The sequence below is a fragment of the Rhinolophus sinicus genome, linkage group LG09 (assembly GCF_036562045.2).
Source record: "Rhinolophus sinicus isolate RSC01 linkage group LG09, ASM3656204v1, whole genome shotgun sequence".
Classification (NCBI taxonomy): domain Eukaryota; kingdom Metazoa; phylum Chordata; class Mammalia; order Chiroptera; family Rhinolophidae; genus Rhinolophus; species Rhinolophus sinicus.
The window spans coordinates 100,580,777-100,603,813 of record NC_133758.1 but is presented as its reverse complement, the minus strand read 5'-3'; positions in this window follow the sequence as shown (position 1 = coordinate 100,603,813).

Genomic DNA, 23,037 nt, shown 5'->3' with positions numbered 1-23,037 from the left:
ATGCAAAACAGTACAGACACTTGGGAAGACAGCTAAACATAGTCTTATGATCCAATAATAACGCTCCTAGTTTTCACGCAAATGATTTAAAAACTTATGTTACACAAAAACTTGCACACAAATATTTATAGCAGTTTTGTTCATAATTACCAAAAACTAGAAGCAACCAATATGACCTTCAAAAGGTCAGTAAACTGTGGTACATCCAGACAATGGAATGCTATTCAGTGACAAAAAGAAATGAGCTATCAAGCCACAAAAAGTCATGGAGGAAACTTAAAAGTGTATCACTCAGGGAAAGGAGTCACTCTGAAAAAGCAACATACTGTATGATTCCAACTATGACATTCTTAAAAAGGCAAAACTATAGAAATAAGAAATCAGTGGTTTCTGGGAGTTTGTAGAGGGAATGAATAGATACAACGCAGGGCAGTAAAGCTATTGTGTATGATACTGTAATGGTGTATATGTGACATTATGCATTTGTCAAAACCCATAGAACCCATAGACAAAGAGTGAACCCTAATGTAAACTAGGGACTTTAGTTAATATAATGTATCAATATCGGTTTATTAATTGTAACTAAGGCAGCATACTAATTCAAGAGGAGAAACCCAGAGCAGGGGAGGGAGAGAGAAGGTAAATGAGAACTCTGTATTATCTGCTCAATTTTCTGTGAACCTAAAACTTCTATAAAAAAAAGTCTACTAATATATATATATATATATATATCTTCAATATTCAAATTAAAATTTCCAGATTTATAAAGATAAATCAACCAACATACTGAAGAATTCTAATATCTCTCACAATAATTGATAAATTATGCAGACAAAAATTTGGTATGTATATCCAAGATTCAACCCATATAATTAACACTTGTTTTGTGGGACATATTTCAAACTTTACACTCAGCAATAAAATTCACTTTCTTTTCAAACACGGAGACATTTATAAAAATTGTCCTCATAATAGTCCACAAAACAAGTGTCAAGAAATTTCAAAGTATTGATATCATTAGGATCATGTTAAGTTGGAAATCAGTAATCAAAAGATACCTACAAAAGCCCATGTGCATGGAAATATGAAAGCATACTTCTAAGTAACTCTTAGGTTGAAGAAGAAATAAAAAACGGAAATCATGATAAAAATAAATTCCATATGTTAAAAACTGTGAGTGTAACTAAAGTGTTGCTTAGAAGATAAATTATGGTATTAAGTGTTTATGTTAGAAAAAGATATAAGGTTGAAAATTAAAGAGTATACAACTTAGGAAACATTTTAAAAATAGAAAATTATAGAAGAGGAAAATAACAAAGATAAAGACAGAAGGGGGAAAAATTATATACAGGGTCAATAAAGTCAAAAGTTAATACTTTTGAAAAGACTGATAAAATAGACAACCCCCAGGCAAAATAGATTAAGAAAAACACTGAAAGAAGCAATAGAAGACTTGAAGAAATGCTACAGATATTTAAAAGCTTATGAGAGAAAACTATAAACATCTTTTTGCCCATAAATTTAATGATGAATTCCTAGAATGTACCTTACTAAATTCAACCCAGAAAGAAAAATAAAACCTAAAACATTATATGCTGATCAAAGTAATTAAATCAACAGTTTGAAATCTTCCCACAAATATTAGGATAGTGTTTATTTCCAGGGTTAGGGGATGTGGTGAATGGATGAGGGGTAGTACACAGGGGATTTCACATCTATTGCTGATGTTGTATTTCTTAAGGTAGGGTAAAAACATGGATGTGCTTTTTCTTATTATTCTTTATATTTAGCAAATATGTTAGATACATTATTTAGTTTGTATTATATCTTTAAACAATATGTGTGCTACGTCGAAAGTAGAGTTTTAAATCTACGTTTGTATAAATCAAGATAACCTAGTATATATGTTACACCCAGGACTCTCCCCAAGGCAGGTTTCAGCATTACAAGTATTAGGACTCATGTGAAGAATTTGCTGTACAAAGGGCTATCCTTGAAACTGAAAGTATGACATAATCAGAGCTGCTGTACCATCGTCATAACGTAGTTGTACACATAATTACACACAAGTTTCCATGCAGTGATCCCCCAGGAACACTGCTCCACTTAGCCTTTAACGTTGTGCTGGAAAACACCAATGAGTTTAACAGTCAGGAATATTTAGTGAGGTCCTTACCATGCCCCAATTAAAGTAGGTATCATTAGTCTACTAAAAGTGTTGAAACCAGTACCACACATAAGCGTTTTTCTGAGCTCTGTATCCCGAAGTAGAATTGCTGAGCCAAAGGAAATGTACATTTTCAACTTGATTAGATCTTGTTAAATTGCTCTCTGAAGTGTTTTTACCAATTTCAACTATCACTGAAGTGCATGAAGGTTCCTATTTCCTCCTGTCGTGAAAGGAGTTTGTCAGAGTACAGAATGTTTGCCACTCTGATAAGCAAGAAATATGTCTATGTGTATTTTATTTGCGTTTCCCGATTTTCAGTGAGTATGTTTTCATATGCTCACTGTCCATACACTGCTGTGCGCACATAGTCAGTTCTCATTATTGATGGTAGATATAACTATAAAGACACTGCAAACACTGAATGATCAAATACTGAACCACTGCTACTAAGGGAAATACAGGGTTAGGTGACTGTGAGCCTCTGATCACACCATTTTCATTACCAATCAATACATAACTTTGTATTGTGTGTGTGTGTGTGTGTGTGTGTGTGTGTGTGTGTATGTGTTTAAAGACATCTTATTTAATATATATTGTTGATTCATTCACAATGAACTGGCAGCCAACAGCACTGCACCTGAGGCCTGAATGCTCCATAAGGGACAACACAGCCTTCATGCACTTAGGAACACTAGAGAGCATATTAGCTGCCATTGTAAATGTGAAATCACAAAAAGCACAAAAATGCAACAACAAAAAAATGTGGCACTAAACAGACCATGAAAAGGACATTAATGACAGTAGGAGAGCTGAAAACAAGAAACAGAGCATCACCTTGTTCAACCTTCGCTGGGAAGGTGAGTTACCAGGTGACTGCAATTTGATGGCCACCCTCATACTTCCTGGAATGACCGTGAAAGCACTGCAAGTATTGACATTGGAGGTTAAAAATAAGTTTTAGCAAGTAGGTGATTTTGCAAAGATGGGCTCTTGAATAATGGGGATATATATTATAGCCACTTGCCGACTTTCCTATGTTATTGTTTGTATTTTCTGAATTTGTACAAATTGTTGTTTTTTTAAAGCCTGCTGATTTTGATTGAGATTGCATTGAATCTATGGATCAATTTATGGGTAACTAACATCTTAACAATACTGAGTCTTCTGACTTACGAACAGAGTATCTTTCCTCTTATTTGGTTCTACTTTAATTTCACGGAGCAATATTTTCTATTTTTTCATTGTATATATCTTACATATCTTTTGAAAGATTTACCTCTACGTATTCGGTATTTTTTGATGCTACTGTAAGTGGTATTTTTTTTTTATTTAAATTTCAGAGTGTTCGTTGCAATATATAGACCAATAATTGATTTTTGTACATTGATCTTGTATTCTACAATTTAATAAACTCAATTATTAGTTCCAGTAGCTTTTTTTGTAGATTCCATAGCCCTTCTACATCAACAACCATGTCTCTGAATAAAGACAGGTGTACTTGTTCCTTTCCAATATAGATGCCTTTTACTTCTTTTTCTTACCTTGGTGCACTGGATAGAACCTCCAATACAGTACTGAATAGAAGTGGTAACAGACAGATATTTTTTTATTGGTCCTGATCTTTAGAGGGAAGCATTCAGTCAATCTTTCACCAATTAGTATGATGTTGGCTGTATGTTTCTTATAGATGTTTTTTATTTTGATTGAGGAAGTTCTCTTCTATTTCTAGTTAGCTGAGCAATATTATCACTAATGCATATTGCATTTTATTAAGTGCTTTCTCTGTATTTATCGAAATGGTCATATTTTTTTTACTTTGTTAATACGTGAATTATTTTATCTTCAGATGTTAACCAGCACTGCATTCCTCCCTTGATCATGATGTATTATATTTTTTATAGAGTGTTATGCTAATGGCTAGATTTTGTTTACAATTTTTGCTTCTATGTTTATTATATTACATTACATTATTGTAATGTCTTTACCTGGACTCTGTATCAGGGTAATGCTAGACTTATAGACTTATTTGGAAAGCAATTCCTACTTTTCAATTTTCTGGAAGAATTTGTATAATATTGTTATTTTTTTCTCCCTTAAATATTTGGCAGAATTCACCAGTAAAGCCATCTGGGCCTGGAGTTTCCTTTGTAGGTAGCCTTTCAACTACAAGTTCAACTTCCTGAATAAATATTGGCTATTCATTTTATCCATTTCTTCTTGAAAAAGCTGTTAGTGTGAGTCTTTCATGGAATTTATCCATCTATATTATCCAATTATTTGGCATGAAATTGTTTATAACATTCTCATATTATGCTTTCACTATCTGTAGAATCTGGAGTCATGTCACCTGTTTTTTTTTTTTTTGATTAAAGTTTATTGGGGTGACAATTGTTAGTAAATTTACATAGATTTCAGGTGTACAATTCAGTAATACATTATCTACCAGGTTTCCCCGAAAATAAGACCTAGCCAGACCATCATTTCTAATGTGTCTTTTGGAGTAAAAATTAATGTAAAACCCGGTCTTATTTTAATATAAGACCAGGTATAATATAATATAATATAATATAATATAATATAATATAATATAATATAATATAATATAATATAATATAATACTGGGTATAATATAATATAATACCAGGTCTTATATTAATTTTTGCTCCAAAGACACATTAGAGCTGACGGTCCGGCTAGGTCTTATTTTCGGAGAAACAAGGTATATATCACATTGTGTATTTACCACCCAGAGTCAGTTTTCTTTCCATCACCATATATTTGATCCCCTTTACCCTCATCTACCACCCACTTACCCTCTGGTAACCACTAAACTATTGTCTGTGTCTGAGTTTTTGTTTCTCATTTGTTTGTCTTGTTCTTTCATTTTTTTCAGTTTTATATACCACATATCAGTGAAATGATATGGTTCTCGACTTTTTCTGTCTGGCTTATTTCACTCAGCATAATAATCTCAAGATCCACCCATGTTGTTGGAAATGGTATTATTTCATCTTTTCTTATGGCAGTGTAGTATTCCATTGTGTATATATACCACAACTTCTTTATCCATTCATCTATCGAAGGACACTTTTGGTTGTTTCCATGTCTTGTCCACTGTGAATAATGCTGCAATGAACACTGGGGCACATATATCTTTACAGATAAATTTTTTCAGATTTTTTGGGTAGATACCCAGGAGAGGGATTGCTGGGTCATATGGTAATTCTATTCATAATTTTTTGAGGAACCTCCACACTGCCTTCCATAGTGGCTGCACCAATCTGCATTCCCACCAACAGTGTATGAGGGTTCCTTTTTCTCCACAGCCTCTCCAACACTTGTTACTATTTGTCATGCTGATGACAGCTGTTCTAACTGACATGTCACCCCTTTCATTCCCAGTGTTAGTAATCTGTGTCTTCCCTCCCTGATTGTTATCACTAGAGTTATCAATGTAGTGATTTTCCCAATAAACTAACTTTCAGTTTCACTGCTTGTCTGTTCTCTATTTCTATTTACCTTTTTTTTTTTCTTTTACTTACTTTAGGTCTAATTTGCTCTTCTAGTTTCTACTCATGTGCTGTATCTTCTGTGTACCATCTTCCTCCCTACTCTTTTTCTTTTCCTTTTTTTGTTTCATGTCTTCTCCTAGATTGGTAAAATTATATTTATTCCCTTTTTCCTTCTCTAATGGTTTTGAAGTCATAGATTTTGTTTCTTTTATTTTGGTAATTAAACATAAATATTAAACTATATATTATCTAACAAAGTCTAAAGTAATTCAGTATCCCTATCCTTCTAAAAAAGGCAATGATCTTCGTGTGCATTATCCATTAAATCCCTTTTGTCCTCCTTGTATTGAGTGTCTAAATTTTATTTCCAACTCTCTTTTAGACAAAAATGTTGTTCTTAAATTGTCAGTATTTAATTTACCAATATATTTTTATCCAGTACTTTGCTCATTGCTGTTCCTAGTATCTCATTCTAGTATTTTTACTCTGGGTTTCCTTATTTCTTGGTGAAGCACATCCTTTAGCAGTTCTCTCAACATGGATTTTGTGGGGGTGGGAGGCTCCAATCTGGGGCCTCTCATCCATCTTTTATTTCACTTAACATTAATATTTTTCTCACCTTAATTCTCTGTTCTTTCTAGATGAATTCTTCAGTACTATTTTCAAATCTCATAATTCTCTGTTATCAATTCTAGAATTTATTCCATTTATTGAGTTTCTAATCTCAATTACTATATTTTTTATTTCTAAGTTTTTCAATTAGTTTTTTTAAATATCCATTTGTCCTTGACTCATTGCTGCAAGTTTTTATTTCAGAAAACTTTTATGGTTGTTATTCCTTCCTTTATCTCTGAATAACTTAAACTTACTTTAAAGTCATTTTGGGATTAACTAGTTTCATTTCTTCAATAATTAATTCGTCTCTTCATTCTTCATTCATTGACCAGCTTTCTTCAAGTGGACTTTCTTTGTGCTTTGTTATTTTCATTAAGATGGTGGCATGTTATCCCTCTCTCCTCATTTACTCTCTTCTGTCCATTGTTTTTGCAGTGCATTTACCCAGCTCCGGAGACTCCTACTTGAGAAGAGGTCTTATGTAAGCAGCCGAGGCTTCCACTTTGGGGTGTATCACAGATTTTGCCATTGAAGCAGCAGATGTCCTGACATATATTTTATCTCCACTGCCTTCTCTGCTTCCTCTAGCCCCCACAGCTGCACAGCTTTACTTATATTTACTTTTTTAAACAAACAAAACTCTTATTTTAAATTGTAGCATTATATAGCTATAACTCAGGCAATGGTCCTTTCATGGGTGAGGAACCCTGCATGACCCTACACTCTAGACTGACTTCCCGCCATCCACACACGGGGTGCTCTCGATCCCGTCTACCTCACAGAAACCCAAGTTCTAGACAACTCTGGGCATTTCTGGATTCATTTCCACTTCAGTTCCCATTTTGGGTAGATGCTTCCATTTTGATTTTTGTCTAGCTAGATGTTTAGCTTCCTTTAGAGGATGGAATGTGTCTGGAATGTGTGTGTGAGTGTGGGTATATAAATGTACAATGCTATAAAGTTTAAAACATGAACTCATGCCACCACCTTAAAATGAAGCACAGAGCGCTGTTTCTTAATCTTTTATAGGCTCCGCTCTGTTTTGATATTTTAAGAAACCTTTTATACACTATCTGTGTACATAAATCTTTTGACACTATTTGAAATTTCAAAATACTCTAAATAAAATTCTATGACTGCCTTGACAAGGAAATTGAATTCTTCCCATATATATTTTTTAATTACACATGCCACCATACCACCCTCTTCCCACTTCATATATCTACCACTCTCCTAGTTTAAAATCACAGTCCTAAAAGGAAACGTACAATTCTAATAAGATCAGCTTCAGAAAACTTAACAGAAATGTTACCAACCAGGGAGGCTGTGTGACTAGTGGCAGACAGAGTTGCCTGGAAAAATCACCTTAGCCTGCCTATACAGAGGGACTACCCTCACTCCAGAAACCAGGAGAGGCAATTGAGAGATCTCCACATTCTATAACCAAGCCTCACATACTTTGATCAACTTGTTCTCAAATTCTAACCATGATATAAACACTGTTTTGGAGAAAACATTTGTTTTATTTCACAAACAACTTTATGACAACATTTACAGAAATCAGAATAAAAGAAAATCAAAACCCCAGTAGGAAAACAGATAAACAATAAGAACAGGCAGTTCTTATAAAAGGAAATACAAATTGGCCTAACATAAACAAATGTGTTGTCCTTTATGTTAATCGAAGAAATAAAAATTAATGTACTATTTTATAGCTAGGAATATGTTTTTTTTAATAACTCTCAAATTTAAGGTTGTATTAAACTAGCATACTGGGTTTCCCTGAAAATAAGACTTAGCTGGGCCATAAGCTCTAATGCGTCTTTTGGAGCAAAAATCAATGTAAGACCCAGTCTTATTTTACTATAATGTAAGACCGGGTCTAATATAATATAATATAATATAATGTAATGTAATGTAATGTAATGTAATGTAATGTAATGTAATATAATATAATATAATATAATATAATATAATATAGTATACCCAGTCTTATATAAGACCGGGTCTTATATTAATTTTTGCTCCAAAAGACGCATTAGAGTTGACGGTCCAGCTAGGTCTTATTTTTGGGGAAACATGGTATTTATACCTGCTACTACATTGGAAATTGGCACAATTCTTTGGAAAAGCAATATAGCAATATGTATTGGGAGCTACCAAAAATGGTTATTTTCTTGGAGCCAGTAAACCAACTTCTAGGAATTTATCTTAAGGAAACATTAAAAAAAACAACCCTGTATGCATGATAATATTCATGCAGCATTATTCACAATACTGTAAGTGTTGAAGAGGACAGAACAAGCAGGCAGTAAGTTACCCCAACAATTTTGACCACTTTTATTGAGGTGCAATGGACATACAATAAACTGTACCTAGTTGACACATATAATTTGATAAGTTTTGATGTACTTATACACCCATAAAACTGTTGCCACAATCAAGACAACAAACATGGCCACTCCCCAGCATTGTGAAATGAGCAAAAAACAATCAGGGCCAGATGCTAAATGACACTACCCCAGCCCTCACCCTCACCACCCCAGGCATCAGCAGACCCCCAGGGGGTCAGTGTTCATGGTGAAAAGGCTGGCCCTGCCCTCTCTCCCTCACAGCACTCCCCACTCTTGCCAAGAAGATGGGACTCCTAAGAATAACTCATACAGACTGAGGTGCTGGTATACAAGAGGAGACTGGCATCTAGCCACCACATCGTGATATCTGCAGGCCCACTTTGGGGCCGGCATCTTGAGGGGAGATTTCTGAGTATGGGAACTTTCTGGAAAAGCTCCTACTGCAGCAAATAGGGCTCAGGGCGTGCTGTGCTTGGGTAAAAGATAACCTTCCACCCCACAGTTCCCTGAGGCCCTTGGAAGGTGTGGAGAAGAAATTAGGTGGCCTTCCTGGCTCCATGTGAAGAAGCTGAGGGATAAATAGAGAGACAGCAACTGTGGCGCCCAGTGGCCAAGTGAGAAGATAACCTACCGAGATGGGGGTTAAGGATGATACCGACAGCATGGCTTGAAGGGGACACCACTGTTCCTTTATAAAGGGTTCTCAGTGACGGAAGGACCAGAGTCAAGCTGAATATACACCCAGAAAAATCACATTACACAAAAAGACCACATCAGCAGAAACTGCAGCAGCCAAGCAAAGTGACCAGTAAAATGATCCGGGCCACTGCCCACCACCAGCAGGTGGTCCCTTCTCCTCAAGCCCCACCTCCCAATCCAGAGGAGGGAAGAAGGAGTGAAAAAAAACATATAGCCCCTTCTGACTACAGGTCCTGAAATTCATGTTCTAGCCAGAGAGGGAAGGAAGAAGAGATGAGATTGGTTTCAAACTTGACCAGACAGAACTTTTTAATAATGAGAAATTAACTCTAAAGCTGTGGGATCATCCCAAGATGTCACTGAAAGACAGAAAAGGGAGGTGTGATTGGAAGAAAACAAGAAATCATTTATGTCTGTCCCTCACTGAGTGTAGAGATTTCACTATACCTGATATAATCACAAAATGAAGAGGATAGAGAAAGTATAATATATTAACTCAATTATCTTATGGAAACAACAATAGAAGTATGAAGAACTATGTAGAAAAATGCAATTTGTTTTATAAACTATTACCCCAAATCATAATAATAAAAATTTTTAAAAAATCATATAACAACTATGTAAAACAGGTATATAGGCAGATTCTTAAAGAGAGTAAGAAAAATAAAAATTATTTTGTTAATATGGTATGACTGTAGTTTTTAAATTACTTTTCTCACATTTCTTTCATGATATGAAGAAGTGTTGGGGGGAATCACCCACCATCCTGCCTTAACAGCTCAGAAAGTATACACTAAATCCACAACGTTGGTAGGTCCCACCACGTGAAGTGCAACGACAGATAACGAAACCAATTTTACCATAGGATAACTGATATAAACAAGAGTTAAGTTCCAAGGCATGTCATCAACATTATAATGAAAGGACATAGTGAAACAATGTCCTCTGAGGACCTGTTGCATTCATTTTCCATGTTCTTTTTTCTTTGATGATTTGATAAATAGCTTTGCTCACTCATCTGCTACATGCGAGGCTGTGGGCACAGCTCAGAGCAGGGCTGATAGGCTTGCCGTCCTCATCTGTGTAGCTACAGGGATGCAGGGTGCTGAGGGCTATCTAGGCACTGACAGCTGTGTGGGGCACTGAGAGGACACCGGGAGGCCCCCAAGGCTTCCAAAAGTAAGTGTTCAGTAGAGTGAGACAGAAAGAATGCGTGGAAGGTAGCCAGGGGAAGAGCTTGAGGGCAGGGGTCAGGGGGCAGAGCATATAAGACGACCCCAGAGACTTGGAGGACATTTTCTAGAATAACAGAGCGGAGTTCGAAGGGGCTGCAGCGTGGAGTACAAGAGGGAGCTGCGGTGAGCAGAGACCCAGGGGAGGAAGCAGGATCAGGCCTTATACATCTTGGTGAGAAATGTGGATTCTTGAGATAAAAGTATACACATATACTATATAGACACATTCATAATGTTTAGTTGAATTTCTTAATTTCTATGAAATTGTTGATTTCTTAATTTCTACGCAATAGGCTACTTGCTCGAATTTGGGACTTTTCTACCCTTCTACAATATTTCCAGTTCTTCCTTTAGGTTCTTGGAGTTTGCACCATTCTGGGACACAAAGCAAGCGTATGGAAGATGCTGGATTTCACTGAGAGGTCTCTTGGCAGGCACTGGGCCACAGGTACCACACACAGCATTTTGTCCTCTCTGGACCTCCCATGAGGGCTGGCCTTCCTTGGGGTTATTCTCAGAGGTGACACACATACCCTTTCCTACACATAGAAAGGTGGCACAACAACTTGGAGAATTTCTGGCCATTAATTCGGATTCACTGGTTTCAGCTGATTTTCATCTACCTGGAGACTACTCAGGGCCAAGTCTGGATTTCTACCAATTTCTCACACAAGAGAAAATTGAAGTAAAAGATATGAGGGAGAATTCTGCTGTTGACAGGTGAGTGTTTCAAGTGTGGGTCTTGGCAATGCACTATTCACTTAAAGTTTATGAGGCAATGATGAGACAGCTCAAAAGCAGCAAATCTCTGAGACATGACAGTTCAGTCCCAAAGACAGTTAACAGAGGTCAGCTCACGAAAAACATCTGCAGAAATGGAACCGGGCAGGCCGCTGTGCGAGCCCAAGTATCTGAGTGAGAGCTGCAGAATTCTATTTAGTTTAGCACGTTTGCTAATTGGAAACCTAAGAGTTCACTACCCACAGCCACGAACTTTAAAGAGTCTTCTTGTCTCCACTAAATAGCTCGAGGACACAGAATCTGAAGGAAATGTTATCGGAGTGGATTTTTTTCCTTACAATTTGGTTTAAGTTTGAATATATTTTTTTGTAGCAATAATGAATGAAGCTATTAATTAATCACGTTTGCAACTGAAAAAAGCTTCCATTTTAATCATGGCTACTTGCCATGTAGCCTAAATACCATTAGAAAGCTAATAATGAGTTTAGATTATTCCTCCCCTGTTTTTCTTACACAATCACATCTGTGTCTTTTTTTTAACTTGCAAAAGTAGCACATGTTTGTGACAAGTTATATATGTATGTGTGTATATATAAATATATGTAGATGTACACATATATGCATATGTACCTATATACATGTAAGTGTGCGTGTGTATACACACACACACACACACACACACACACACACATATACTTTACATAAGATTACAAAATAAAAAATAAAAGCTCACCTCTCCATGATACTAAATGGTCCAGTTGTGGGAACCCACCAGACCTTCCTCTCCTAACAGCATTTGCAGAATATTTCCCCTGTGGAAATGGGTGCTTTAGAAAAGATTGTTGGGCCAGCCCGGCGGCTCAGGCGGTTAGAGCTCCAATGCTCCTAACTCCGAAGGCTGCCAGTTCGATTCCCACATGGGCCAGTGGGCTCTCAACCACAAGGTTGCCAGTTCAATTCCTCAACTCCCGCAAGGGATGGTGGGCAGCGCCCCCTGCAACTAAGATTGAACACAGCACCTTGAGCTGAGCTGCCGCTGAGCTCCCAGATGGCTCAGTTGGTTGGATGGCCTCCTCTCAACCACAAGGTTGCCAGTTCAACTCCCTTAAGAGATGGTGGGCTGTGCCCCCTGGAACTAGCAACTGCAACTGGACCTGGAGCTGAGCTGCACCCTCCAAAACTAAGATTGAACGGACAACAACTTGACTTGGAAAAAAGTCCTGGAAGTGCACACTGTTCCCCTATAAAGTCCTGTTCCCCTTCCCCAATAAAATCTTTAAAAAAAGAAAAAGATTGTTATATTCTCCTGTTAGTAGGTGCTTTAAAGATTGTTTTTATAATGTTTTTGTTATAAAATGTTTACTATAGAATATATAACAAAAGAAAGATAATCAGAAGGATGAAGATAACCATTGCCCTAAATCCTGCCATTCAGCATACTTTACTATAAATTTGTTATATTTCTTTCTAGTCTCAGTCTCTCTCTCTCTCTCTCTCTCTCTCTCTCTCTCTCTCTCTCTCGTGTGTGTGTATATATATATATATATATATATACACATATATATACACACGTTTTAACATAAATGGGATCATAGCCTACATACTGCAATCTTTTCTTTCTTTCTTACTGGCTCCATGAACACCTTCCCATGCAATTCTAAATTCCTACAGCCTTGCTACGCAAAGTGTGGTGCAAGGATCACCACCTGGGAGCTTGCTGGAAATGCAGAACCTGAGGCCCAGACCTGCTGGATCAGATCTTCACTTAGACAAGATCCCAAGTGATTCATGAGCACAGTGAAGCATAAGAAGTGGAATCTACAACATCCGTTTTAATGGTTGACAAGTACACCATTGTATGATTGTGCCACAGGGCTATAATTTAATCATGGGATTCTAACAAGTGTTAGGAGAGTTTATCCATTTAGATGGCCAGGAGCCATTTCCTAGAAACATTTGTTTGAGCCAATCTCATTGCCCTTGGGTAACAGAGACAATTCTTTCTGGGTGAGGTTGTGGGAAAACCAATGTCTGGGCCTAAGGCTACACTGGAAAGTGTCTTACAGATGCCTGTTCTAAAAATGGTTTAAAAATATGTTTACTATGTTATGGTAACAGATGCTTCCAAACAAAGAGAACAGGAAGCTGGTGCCTTCTCTGTTCGCTATTCAGCAGGGCTGAATGTGTTCCATTAACTTTGCCTGCAAACTGTGTTGAAGAGCCCAGTAAGCAGCGATGAAAATTACAGAGCCGCATCCAGGCACTTTAGTGGGTAATCAGCTGAAATTGAGCTGTTTTCCATATCCTCTGCTGATAATGCAAATGGAACCTTGAAAGCAACCCCCTCCAAGTTACCACACATCCTACAATCTGAGCAGGTCAATGGTGTCCACACAGATGCTGCCGCTGAGCGCCAAACCCTGCCGCAGAACAACTGGTTCCCACGGCTATCAGCAGCAGCCTCCACCAGACTGCCTGGGTGTTAAAACATGGCCAGATGGAACTAGAGGGTTATAGGCCCAGGGCCAATCAGCTGGATAGATTAGCTGTCAGGAAGTAAAAGCAGCTCTAGGGAAAAGTCTGGGTCTGTCTACAATCTCTATGATTTCCTTCACACCAGCCTCAGCTTTTCCTTGAAAGGCGCTCCCCTGTACTGTCCAGGAGAAATGGACTCTGGGTTAAAGTACAGGATGAAGAACTTTGAGCCGCAGGTTTCAGGTGCCCCAAGATCACCAACCAAAGCAGAAAGTGATTCAGGGAAAAGATGACTGTTTCTTCTCAGATTTGTCTGGTTCTCGGACATCTGGGGGAAACAGCACTTTGGGAGTTGCTAAGCAGTTAAAAGAAAGAATGATGGAAAGGAAGATGGCACTGGATTCAAATACCAACCCACCAGATCTTTGCTACGTGATCCTAATGGTGGCTGAAACTCTCTGACTCTTAACGTCTCTGAAATAGGATAATAATATCTCACAGGTAAGGTACCGTAAACGATACTACCTGGGACCTGGTAGCTATTTGATAAAGGCTCTTTTCCTCCTTCATCGCCTGAAAACGAACCGAACTTCTCACCTTCTCTCTCTCTTTACTCACACTCCAAATAGCACACGCATGTGAAGGTCCATGAAGACCACCTGTCACTTCTAGAGTATTACAGCTAAACTCTAAATTCTAAGTACTATTTACAAACAACAAATTAGTATTCAAATGTTTATTTCTATTTAAACAACTCTGGTTAACTTCAATAGGGAAAAGGATTCTTAATATATATTTGATGAGGCAAATGTGGACAGAAAGGAAAGCCCTATTGACGAGGATGTGGGGAAATGGAACATCCTCGTATACTCCTGATGGGTAAGGAACTTCATTCTGGAGAGCGCTTCTAGAGAGCAGTGTGCATTACGTTGGATGTGACATTTTCACTTCTGAAAATGTACAAAGTAATCACAGGTATCCACAAAGATGAAGTTTACATATTGCACCTTTCTTATTCTTTATAATGTTTATATACTTGTATAAGTAATACTTGAAAATACGTCACTGTAGAAACAAATTACGTAACAATGGAAATAAAACGAAAAAACGAAAAGTGGCTTTTGCTCTCATTTGCCCTCTTCCCTCTCCCACTTCACTCTCTAAAACTTCTACTAAAACTTGTGTTCATCCTTCCAGATATTTTGCTAAACATTTACAACACGTGTGTTACATTCTCTGTAATCCCAACATCACTTATTAATTTACTCCTCCCCTCTAATTTGAAATGTCATTTAAAAAATAAACAATGGTTTATTGATACAATGGAATATTATGCAGAAGGAGAAAGCTTTCCAATACTGATATGAGAGATCGCCATGACATATTATTAAGTGGATAAAAAGAGCAATGCATGGAAAGAGTACATACACTATTTGTATAAGAAAGGAAGAAAATACTTTGGTTTTGTTTATATTTGCATAAAGAAACACTAAAAGAACAAACAAGAACATAAGTGATCATCTGAAGGAAGCAGGAGGTGGCAGAATAGGGCAGATGGGGACAGAAATGAGAATATTTCTTTGTCCCAGGCAGAACAATTGCCCCAAATATGTCTATGTCCTAATCCCCAGCACCTACGAACATGTTAAGTTATATGACAATGGAGAATAATAATTGCCGATGGAATTAAGGTTGCTAATCAAATGACTTTAATATAGGGAGAGTATCCTGGATTTTCCACATGGACTCGATGTAATCACAACAGTCCTGAAAAGTGGAAAAGGGAGGCAAAGAGGAGAGTCAGAGGAAGATGTGATAGTGAAATAAAGGCACAGAAGGTGCACAGTTGCTGGCTTTGAAGATGGAGAAACGGGGCCATGAGTCCAGGAAAGTGGGTGTATTCGGGTTCTCCAGAGAAACAGAACAACAGTACGCACACACATGCACACATACAACTATAAGGAACTGGCACACAATATCATGCAGGCTGAGAATCCCACAGTCTGCCATCTACAAGCTGAAGACCCAGGAAAGCCAGTGGTTAATTCCAGTTCAAGTCTGAAGGCCTGAGAATCAGGGGAGCCAATGGTGTAAATCTCAGTCCAAGGGCCGGAGAAGACCCCTGTCCCAGTCCATGAAGGCAGGCAGGAAGGGAAGGGAAGGAATGCTCCCTTCTTCTGCTTTTTGTTCCATTCAGGCCCAACAGACTGGATGACGCTCACCCGCATTGGGGAGAGCAATCTACCGAGGCCACCACAAACATGCTAATCTCATCCGAAAATACCCTCACAGACACACCAGAAATAATGTTTAATCTGAGCACACTGTGGCCCAGTCAAGTTGACACATAAAATTAACCATCACAGTGGGCAACCCCTAGAAGCTGGAAAGGGCAAGGAAACGGATTCTCCGTTAGAGACCCCAGAAAGACATACACCCACTGCCAACACCTTGATTTTAGCCCAGGAAGACCCAGCTTGAACTTCTAACCTACAGAACTTACTTTCCATTTTCACTTGTTTCTAGTGAATATTTTTGTGGCTGCAAATTTTGCATGGAATGCCACACATCATAGCTTTCAGTATGCAGCGATCTCAGCGTCATTCATTTTTAATTTTTCATACTTTTATAATTAACACTTCATCCAAAAAATAAAGGATGTCTTAAAATTTCAAGGTAGACTCTTTTTGCTCATCCTTTTCCAACTATTTATTATTTTGTTTATTTTTAAATTGTTATTAATTTAAATTATTTTATTTATTATCTGGCAACATAGTTTTTTAAAATTGATTTTATATATTCTTTTTAAAGCACAAATCTGATCATGTCCTTTGTTTCAATGGCTCCTCACTCCTCTCAAAATAAAAATCTAAAGGCTCTCACAGGAATGTATCAGCCCTGTGCACCTCTCCAGGGCCCTGGCTGACTTTCCTGCTGAGATACCCCCCAGTCTCACCACCATCCCACCCCACCCACCATCTCATCTACTCCCACTGCATACTCTTGAGCCACACAGAATTCCACTTCATTTCATGAACATGCAGTGTTCACTCTTCTCCAAGAGTTTTCTCTTTGGAAATGTTTTCTCATTTCTGCTCCATTAACTGAATAGCTCCTGTTCATCCTCAGGTGTGAGGATGGATGAGGATGGACGTGAGTTTCTCCCGAAAGCTCTTGGCTGATGTTAGGGAGTCCCTGCTAGTCTCCACATATCACTTACCAGGTCACCTCCCCATCACAGGGAAACAGCCCATTATCTGTCTGTATCTTCCACTAGAATTGTGACCAACTTAAGAGCAACACTGTGTCTTACCCACACCAATGTAGAATCCCCCTCTCCCCAGCCCATTCAAAGTTCCTGGCGCTCAGTGAATATGTGTTGAATACTTACTTATTCAACAAATATATGTATATATATATACATAGATATGAAAAAAATAATGGACAGAAAAATTATACATATACAAAACATTTTCAGCTGTCACGTATTAAGTATTTACGACCGTCTAGCCACTGTACTAAGTATATTGCACGTGTTATTTATTCATATACAATGTTACAGTGCTTATCTTTGGGGAAGATGCAAAAAGATATTAATTTTTTCTATTGACATTTTAATTTTCCTAATTTATAAATATTCTTCATAACAACCAGGGAAAAGTTATCTGAAGGTGTTCTTTGCCTATAAAGGTCTTACAATACATACAAGGATAAAATACATACAGGTTGTGGCTATTCTCTGAAAATTGGCTTTGTGGAGAGAAGGCACTAAGCCAGTGGAAATGCAAAATTTTGTGGCCTCTCTTTAACTCCCTGAGAGCTTCAATCTGTGGTAAGTTCCAAAGACACCTGTTGACTCTGTACATGTGGCACTTCTTTGTTTCTCAAACCCGGCAGTAAATTAGTACCCAAAAACACAGCTGCTGCTTTTTTGGGGTATTGTTGATCTCTCATTCTCTTTGAAGCTGTGAAGAAATCAAAGACTGCTCCTTCTGCATGCTACAGAATCACCAGTAAAAAAAATCACAAAGTGAGCAGCATGCAGACCATTGGAAAATATTCTTGGGCCTGTTCACCCCAACTATGCTGTAACCCATCCTCTGAACATGACATTAAAAAAAACTGAACACATTAAAATTCCCAGTTTATGCTCACAATTCTCAGAACCCTCATTTTGAGCTTTTGGTTAATGCACAATTGTTTGAACAATAAAAACTGATTTTTTGTAGTTTACAATAGAGCTTTGTGTGAGCAAATGTATGTGCTTTTCATTGAAACGTAAATAGCATCACTTGGTTATGAATTAAATCAGCATTTATTGTACTATTAATTCACAAACATGAATTAAACATACCTAGAGTTAAATAAGATTTATTCCCCATCTTCAACCCTAATGTCTCTCTCCTTTCTCACTGTCTGCCTCAAAAGGGTATTTAGATTCTGGATTCCCAAGAAATAAAGGTGAGTACTATAGTTATATCTGTTGTAACCTTAGGAAATATGAATAAAACTTACTTGGACATTAAATCTGCAGTCTTGATTCTTCTATTAATTTCATATCACACACAATACCTTTTCCTTTTGGGAAAGGTAATGCAGCTTCTGGTACATCTGTTTTCTTTCATGAACGCCTCAACCTTCTAAATAATAAAGGTCCCATTCCAGCTATGACACAGATGACTTATCTTTGCAGTTTATAATAATAGCTACCGCTTATTAGACAATTCCTATGTGCTGGGCATGCTCGTCCTCATAGCGACTCCATTAGGAAGTTACTGTCCCCGTTCTAAGGAAGTGGAGCCCAAGTCTTAGCGAGGTGATGTACCATGTCCATGGTCACAGCTACTAAGTGGAGAAGCCTGGGCTAGAATCCAGCCCTTTATCTTTTAGCAAAACGACTAGAGAGAGTAAAGCCACAATAGTCATCTCAATATTATTGAACTTTTTCATAAAGAATACAAAAATAAATAAGCTATTACGAAACTTCTTTCAAGTTTCTATTTGTCTTAGGTTCCCAGGTTAACTCCTTCTCAGGTAGAGTTGAGTGCTGGAGAAAAGGCTGCTTTGGCTGAAATCTCCACATCCCACACCGAGTAGGAATGATGGGACCTGGAGTAGGGGAGGCTGTGGTGTGGACTCTGAGGCAGGAAATTGGGGAAAATTCAAAGGTTGGGACTGTGGAGTGCAGGATTCCAGGCAGAGGTCAAATAGAGATCACCACCATGGTCTCCCATTCCCCAAGCACAAATCTCTTGAAGCCACAAAGCACTGATATGTGACAGGCTATACTCCTGAAAAGTACAAAGTACAAGAAATGTGTCCACCATAAATTTTCTACTCACATCTTCATCAGTGAGGCACTGACCTCCAAAGGAATAGAAAACGTGGTGCCATGACCAGACAATGAGGTGTTTCTAGGAGAGCATATGATTCTCCAACCAAATGGAACTAAAAGATAGCAATTAAGTCCAACTCAATTAACACGAAGCACAGCTCCTAATGTGCACATCACTTGGTAATACAGACCCTGTCTTGGTACCCAAGGCTGAAGGTGGAGTAAGGAGGAATGGTTTAGTACTCTTTCTTCCCAAGTCCTTGCTTTCCCACGCCTAAAGCAGAAGGAGACAGTTGCAGTCTCTCCTACTCAGAGGGTGAGAAGACAAGTGCAGCTGATGGGGTTCCACGTAACTCCTTAGCTACAGTGATGTGAGAGAGGAAATTTTTCTCACTCAAGATCATGGTGAAGTATCAAAGCCTGAGTGGCAAAAACTGCTGAACAGAAGGGCCAGGCACAAGTGGACAAAAGCAGAGACGGTGGGGGGCCAGGAGTTATCTCAGATAGATGGGACCAGAAACTAGATGAGGTCCTATGGAGTCAGTGAGCTAAGAACCAAGATCAAAGAGAGATCCAAGAGTTTCAGTGAACAGGGAGGGTTTGGATCATCCTCAGGAGCAGGGCCTGCTCTTTGAGACCCGTAAAGCACTAACAAATAGAGCAAATACAAGAGGCGATGTGAGAGGGCCCATGAAATCAATGCTAGAGAGGCTTGGGAACGTCCACCATGATGGGTGACATTTACTGTGCATTTACTTCATACCAACCTTGAGCTAAGTGCTCTGAGAGCATTATCTCATTTAATCATCACAAACCCTGTAAGGGGAAGCTGACCTCAGAACCCATACTTTGCCCCGTTCTGCTGTTACCTAAGGAACCCCATGCCTCCCTGAGGCCAGGACATGTCTTTCTTCCATAGTAGCTCTTGAACTGTTCTGAATGAGAAAAGTGACTAATCCTAGAACCTGCTTTGGCTGTTACGACAAGTCGTTTTACAGATGCTGTGCTCTGCAGTGGTGCCAGCACTCTAATTGTACTGCGGAAGAATAATTACCACCAGCTAGCGAGAGGAAAGAAAAATCTCCACTGAGTAACTGAAAGCCCCACTGAATCTGGCTGGAAGTCAGGGAAATCTTTCTGGTGTTCAAAAATAAGAACAAATCAGGGAGCACGGGAAAGGTGGACTCGAGATCCAAAAAAGTATTGGTTGCAAAATCCTCAAAACACCTCACCTTGCATGATCAGGACACCTTGGAAAAGTGACATTTATGTTCCTATGTTCTTAGAAATATGATCTGCTACTCCACAAAGTTTCAATAAGTCAGGAATTTTTGTTTTCTTCACTACCTTCTCTCACTTTTCCGCCTTCACCCTGTTCTCCCTTCTTCCCTTAAGCTCTCCCACCACCCACAATCTTATTCTCCAACATTCTCAAGGGTCCAAGAAAGTATCCAGGATGCTAGTCTGCATTCTAGTTCTTCTAAAATAAAACTCCTATAAGCCACTGTCTTAGAGTAGGTGCCCTGGAAGCAGAGCCTGAGACAAGGATTCTCATAGATGTGATTTCGTGGGGGAGGGCCTTCCAATGGGGGATGACACCAGCAGGATGAGGCAGAGAAAGGGCATAAGCAAGTGTGGGATGTGGGCAGGAGTCTGGCTTCAGCCTAACCCCACAGTGTTTTCTGAAACACAAAACACACCATAAAGCCATTCCCGCCTTGGGGCAAGGGGACCAACCTTCTGCCCCCCCTTGTCAGTTAGTTCTTGGCTGTGTGCAAAGAAGCAGGGTCTGAGGAGGGGCCATACCCCACCCCCAGGAAGGCAGCCTGTATCTGGCCTGGGGTAATTCTCCTGAGAAAGGGACCCACCGCTCTGGCTTGACTGCCTTCCAGTCTCATAGATCTATTAATTCTGTGCTTTGTTCCCAGATGGGGTTTCTTACTTTCAATCAACCAGTATCGCCTGTTTAAAATCTTGCTTCAGTGACTCAAGTAGAGAGCATTTCCCAGTAATCTGTTAAACTATTTACTTGGGTTATGTTTTATTGCTATTTTTTAAATTTTTAGAGAGAACCACCAAATCTCTCCTGCCTTGAAGAACTGCAGAACACAGAAAAGTCTCTGTAATTCCTTTTGCATTATGTCTGTTCCTCACAAGGTATAATTTGTTCGGCCTTTCTAACTTTGACACCAATGGAAAGAAGGCCTGATTATGGAGATGGCAGAGGTGGTAGCCATTAAATCTGAAGCTTTACCCTTCCTTATTTGTGATAGGAATGAAACTGATTATCTTCTAGCCTCCAAATGACACGTGCTGGTGAGTAAAAAAAAAAAAAAGCAATTCCCAGCCGGGGCCACTGCCTGTGTGGAGTTTGCATGTTCTCCCCATGTCTGTGTGGGTTTCTCTGGGTTCTCTGGTTTCCTCCCACATCCCAAAGCTGTGCACATCAGGTGAACTGGCGGGTCTCCATTGTCTCAGTCTAAATGTGGGGTGGGTGCCAGTGGCCCCGTGATGGAAGGGCATCCTGTCCAAGGCGATTCCCCCCTTGTGCCCTGAGAGGCTGGGAGAGGGTCTGGCCACCTGGGACCCTGAACTGGAATCAGTGGTTGAAAAGAATTATCTCACTTGGTTTTATATATATATATATTTTTAAGATTTTATTGGGGAAGGAGAACAGGACTTTATTGGGGAACAGTGTGTACTTCCAAGACTTTTTTTTTCCTCAAGTCAAGTTGTCCTTTCAATCTTAGTTCAGCTCCAAGATATTGTCCTTTCAGTCTTAGTTGTGGAGGGCGCAGCTCAGCTCCAGGTCTAGTTGCCATTGCTAGTTGCAGGGGGCCCAGCCCACCATCCCTTGCGGGAGTCGAACCGGCAACCTTGTGCTCCAATCAACTGAGCCATCTGGTAGCTCAGTGGCAGCTCAGCTCAAGGTGCCGTGTTCAATCTTAGTTGCAGGGGGTGGAGCCCACCATCCCTTGCGGGAGTCGAGGAATTGAACTGGCAACCTTGTGGTTGAGAGCTCACTGGCCCATGTGGGAATCGAACCGGCAGCCTTCGGAGTTAGGAGCATGGAGCTCTAACTGCCTGAGCCACCAGGCCGGCCCTCACTTGGTTTTATTAATCCTTCTTAAAACATGTATCGCTCACATATATTTCCATTTTAATATCAGAAGTGTTTTGAGAAGTTTGGTGACCAGAAATATGCCACAGGAACTAAACCCTTATTTACATCAATTAGCCCAGGGTAAAATTGGTTCCTTTATAGTCATCACTTTATTTAAAGTCACAGTTTCCAAGAACCTATCAAGGACATTGAGGACTTACTGCATTTCTGCCCTGACAGAAATTCTGATCCCAATGGTCTAAGGTGGGAACCCAGTACTGGTTTTTCTTGTTTGTTTGTTTTTTAAACTTCCTTAGCTGATTCTAACATAGCTGGGACTGAGAACCCTTGTTCTCATCTCACCAGACTCCCATACCTAGTGATCTTCACAATCTGTGACCTCAGGCAAAGTGGCTCATAGATACTTCTGAAAAACCAGCTGATGGTGATTTAGGTGAGATCAGGTTTTTGTCCCAGGGACAACTCTGAAATTCTAGGACTCTACGACCACAGCCCATGAAGCAGAGCTGGAAGCATGCCCAGTGTAAACCTTTAGTTCCTAATCTGGCTCCATCTCCATCCTCTTTGCTGGACTCCCCCGCCCCGCACACCAGCTGTGGCGCAGAACTGCAGCAAGAGATGAGGGTATGTGCCGTGGTGTGCAAGGGGAGGTGTACAGTAAGGAGAGATACTGCACGTATCACAGAAACGGCAGCAGATGCAAACACCAGGCAGGGAGACGGTGAAATGTGGACAAAACACCTTTATGGTTCAAAGCCGACTCCCTGCCTGTACGAG